The sequence below is a fragment of the Tachyglossus aculeatus genome, chromosome 4 (assembly GCF_015852505.1).
Source record: "Tachyglossus aculeatus isolate mTacAcu1 chromosome 4, mTacAcu1.pri, whole genome shotgun sequence".
Lineage (NCBI taxonomy): Eukaryota > Metazoa > Chordata > Mammalia > Monotremata > Tachyglossidae > Tachyglossus > Tachyglossus aculeatus.
Genome location: NC_052069.1, coordinates 26953845 through 26958879, shown reverse-complemented (window position 1 = coordinate 26958879; position 5035 = coordinate 26953845). Strand labels below are relative to the sequence as shown.

The following is a 5035-nucleotide window of genomic DNA, read 5'->3' as shown; positions in this document are numbered from 1 at the left end:
TTATCTAAAATAGGATCCCTATAATAATAATAATAATAATGGTATTTGTTAAGCGCTTACTATGTGCAAAGCACTATAAAATAATAATAATAATAATGGTATTTGTTAAGCGCTTACTATGTGCAAAGCACTATAAATAACCAAACATATTGTGCATATGCTATACAGATGCACAAGGCTATCCATTTATCATATGAGACATGTGGGTGTACCTGATGAGAAAATAACACGTTGGTAGAACACGTTAATAAGATTACTTGTATCACAGTGCTTTACACATAGTATGTGCTTAACAGATATTACAGTTATCATCGGTGAGGAATGAAAAGTGTGAGCTGGGGAAAATGGGAGATGAGTGGATAAGTAAGAGAGAGAGAGCCGACTGAATGCCTTAAAAGGCCATGAATAAGAGCTCCTGGTTTAGGAGGAGAAGAATGGAAAACCATTTGAGGGTTTTTGTGTATTTTTGAGGAATGGAGTTACTCATGTAGAACAGCTAAAATGAAATGTCTGTAAACAGGGTGAACAGAAGAAATATTTTAAAGACAAAAAGAAGCAAAAACTCAGATGATGTGGCCTGGTGTGGCCAGAATGGTGGCAAACCATCAAGACCGTCATGTCAGGCAGGAATCATAAACGGAGTGACTGTCTTGGAGCAGAAGTTTCGGTAAGAACATGACACTCTACCAACTCAGTTATTCTGTAATAATAATAATAATGATGGCATTTATTAAGTGCTTACTATGTGCAAAGCACTGTTCTAAGTACTGAACTCTCCCAAGCACTTAGTACAGGACTCTGCACATGTGTGGCTCAGTGGAAAGAGCACGGGCTTTGGAGTCAGAGGTCATGGGTTCAAACTCCGTCTCTGCCAATTGTCAGCTGTGTGACTTTGGGCAAGTCACTTAACTTCTCTGTGCCTCAGTTCCCTCATCTGTAAAATGGGGATTAAGACTGTGAGTCCCCCGTGGCACAACCTGATCACCTTGTAACCTCCCCAGCTCTTAGAACAGTGCTTTGCACATAGTAAGTGCTTAATGAATGCCATTATTATTGTTATTAAAAAACAACACTTGATTGATTGATTCATTCATTCAATCATATTTATTGAGTGCTTACTGTGTGCAGAGCACTGTACTAAGCGCTTGGGAAGTACAGATGTGCACCAAAAGAGAAAAATGAAAAAGAGCATCCGGTGTCTTGGGTAATAAATGCAATAGTAACAAGGGACAACCTTTATATACAAACTTCAGAAGGTATCGTCACTCATTGTCTAACCAGTCGCACCCAAGCACTCAGATCTTTATCTCACCAATAAAGATAGAGCTCTAAAGCATGCCATCTTCAAAACTGAAGAATAGCTGTCTTTATTTTAAATTGTAATTTTTACATTATTTGCAGTTTCATCTAAACGTGTGCTGTGTTTGTTTCATTGTCCTTTTTAAAATTTATATAGCATTCATTGCCAAGGCCTCCAAATTCTTTGCAAAGGAGAAACACCTGATGCTTGTTACACTCTTTATTTGATGTGCCCTGACTCACATTTCAAAGTGACGCAGCACCCCTCTGGCTCTTTCTGTCAGTTCATGGCCTAGTCCATTTAGGCGCTTTTATTACTCTATTTATTTATTTATTTATTTATTTCACTTGTACATTTCTATCCTATTTATTTTATTTTGTTTGTATGTTTGGTTCTGTTCTCTGTCTCCCCCTTTTAGACTGTGAGCCCACTGTTGGGTAGGGACTGTCTCTATGTGTTGCCAATTTGTACTTCCCAAGTGCTTAGTACAGTGCTCTGCACATAGTAAGTGCTCAATAAATACAATTGATTGATTGATTGATTGATTCCTTTCTCCAGAGCTTGCTCATCCCTCGGAGATTCAGCAGTTGCTCACAAAGTATTTAAAAAAGCAAAGCCCAGAGCAAGGAATTGTGTCCTACCACCAGCAGGACAAGAATTTGCTCACGTTTTTTTGTTTGTTTCGTTTCATTTTTAGGGCTTTTTGCTTTGGTTTTTTTCAAAAAAATGGTATTGGTGAAGCACCTACTCTGTGACAAAGGCTGTTCTAAGCACTGGGGCAGTTTCAGGTTAATTAGGTTGGACAAGGTCCATGTCCCACATGGGGCTCACAGTCTAAGTAGGAGGGAGAACAGGAGAACTGAGGCACAGAGAAGGGACTTATCCAAGGTCACACAGCAAGCATTTGGCAGAGCCAGGATTAGAATTCAGGTCCTCTGACTCCCAAGCCCGTGCTCTTTCTGCTAGGCCATGCTGCTTCTGTAGTAGTGATTACTTGCTCTGAGCCATTCACACTCTCTTGCCCTACATCCCTGGGCCCAGTATCACACAGCTTTACTGGAAGAGAGAATGATGAGTGTGGGAGCATCACCATTAGTGTCCTGAGATGTTTCTGCTGCCCTATTTAGAAATGCCTCAGTCTCCCCAAATGGGAAAAGGAACTAGGAAAGCCGCCTCTAAACTTTGCCCATCTTGCTAAAGCCGGGGACTGGTGTATTTCAAAACTAAGGGTGTTGCAGCAATTAGGGAGATGGGGTGACCCTTGGAACAGAGGTTCAGAGGACTGGGCTATCAAGACTGTCTCTAAAATGGAAAGAACTTGTGTTGCCATGATATTAATCGTGATAATTATTAAGCAGTTACTATTTCCCCACTCCTTAAGAACCTCCAGTGGTTGCCCATCTACCTCCACATCAGACAGAAACTCTTTACCATTGGATTTAAAGCATTCTATCACCTTTCCTCCTCCTACCTCCCCTCGCCACTCTCCTATTACAACCCTGTTCATACACTTCGCTTCTCTAGTGCCAGCCTACTCACTTCAATCTCGTTTATCTTGCCACTGAGCTCTTGCCCACATCCTTCAAGGCCCTACTGAGAGCTCACCTCCTCCAGGAGGCCTTCCCAGATTGAGCCCCTTCCTCTCCCCCTCGTCCCCCTCTCCATCCTCCCCATCTTACCTCCTTCCCTTCCCCACAGCACCTGTATATATGGATATATGTTTGTACATATTTATTACTCTATTTATTTATTTTATTTGTGCCTATCTATTCAATTTATTTTATTTTGTTAGTATGTTTGGTTTTGTTCTCTGTCTCCCCCTTTTAGACTGTGAGCCCACTGTTGGGTAGGGACTGTCTCTATATGTTGCCAACTTGTACTTCCCAAGCGCTTAGTACAGTGCTCTGCACACAGTAAGCACTCAATAAATACGATTGATTGATTGATTGATTGATCTGACAGTCAACTCTTCCTGCCTTCAACGCCTTATTGAGGGCGCATCTCCTCCAAGAAGACTTCCCTGACTAAGCCCTCATTTACTCTTCTGGATTTGTTCCCTTTATTCACCCTTCCCTCAGCCCCCAGCATTTACGTTCATGTTCATAATTCGGCTGTTGTTGTTGTTGTCTTATGCTGTCGAGTCACGTCTGACCCGTAACGACGCCATAGACACATCTCTCCCAGAACATCCCACTTCCATCTGCAATCGTTCTGGTAGAGTTTTCTTGCGGAAAAAATGTGGAAGTGGTTTACCATTGCCTCGTTCCATGCAGTCCACGCTCTCCCGTGCTGCTGCTTCCCAACACAGTTGAGTTTTGACTTGTAGCAGATTTCCTTCCACTCACTAGCCACTGCCCAAGCTAGGAATGGAATGGATAGGCCTCTGCTTGACTCTTCCTCCTGTAGTGGATACTGATAGAGTATTGGAAACTCTCCAGGTGCGACCCTGATCGGGAGTTCACAATTTCCTTTTTTATATTAATGTCGGTCTCCCCCTCTAAACTGTCAACTAGACAGCTGTGAGCAGGAAATGTGTCTATATGTCTACCAACTCTGCTATACTCTCCCAAGCACTTAGTACAGTGCTCTGACGCAGTAAACGCTCAATAAATATGATCGATCGATTGATTGTCAAGCACTGTACTAAGGCTTTGGGTAAATATAAGATAGGTTGAACCCGGCCACATGGGGTTTACACTCTAAGTAGGAGGAAATACGATTTAATCCCCATTTTACGGATGAGGTATCAAGCACAGGGAAGTTAAGTGACTTGCCAAGATCACTTAACTTGGCTTAGTTGAAAGAGCATGAACTTGGGAGTCAGAGCACCTGGGTTCTTATCCCAGCTCTGCCACTTGTCTGCTGTGTGACTGTGGGCAAATCACTTCACTTCTCTGTGCCTCAGTTACATCATCTGCGAAATGGAGATTAAGGCTGTCCACCCTGATTTTCTGGTATCTACCCCATTGAACAGTTCCTGGGACATAGTAAGAGCTTAACAAATACCATAAAAAAAGCACTGAATCAGCATCATTATCATTGTTAATATAATAACGTTGGTATTTGTTTGTTAAGTGCTTACTATGTGTTAGGTACTGTACTAAGCACTGGGGTGGGTACAATAATGATGGCATTTGTTAAGCGCTTACTATGTACAACATACTGTTCTAAGCACTGGGGTGGATACAAGGTGATCAGGTTGTCCCACGTGGGGCTCACAGTCTTAATCCCCATTTTAAAAATGAGGTAACTGAGGCCCAGAGAAGTTAAACGACCTGCCCAAAGTCACACAGCTGACAAGCGGCGGAGCCGGGATTAGAAACCATTCATTCATTCATTCAATCATATTTATTGAGCGCTTACTGTGTGCAGAGCACTGTACTAAGCACTTGGGAAGTACAAGTTGGCAACCCATGACCTCTGACTCCCAAGCCCGGGCTCTTTCCACTTAGCAACGCTGCTTCTTTAAAAAAATCAGTCTGGACACCGTCCCTTTCCCACGTGGGGCTCACAGTCTCAATCCCCATCTTACAGATGAGGTAACTGAGGCACAGTGAAGTGAAGTGACTTGCCCAAGATCACACAGCAGACATGTGGCAGAGCCAGGATTAGAACCCATGACCTTCTGACTCCTGGGCCTGTGCTCTAGCCACTATGCCATGCTGCCTCTGTTGTCTTTCCTAGGCCTTGGTTTTTAAAATTGAGTAACCAATTAGTACTTGAAAACCACGTACT

At 42.7% G+C, this 5035-nt stretch overlaps 1 non-coding gene across 1 annotated transcript; it reads right to left on the bottom strand.

Moving 5' to 3' along the window:
- Positions 1 to 3618: 3618 nt before the first annotated feature.
- On the bottom strand, positions 3619 to 3756 carry LOC119927518. Its single transcript, XR_005450513.1, has one exon. It is a non-coding gene; the product is annotated as a small nucleolar RNA SNORA7 (small nucleolar RNA).
- Between the last annotated feature and the right edge of the window lie 1279 nt (positions 3757 to 5035).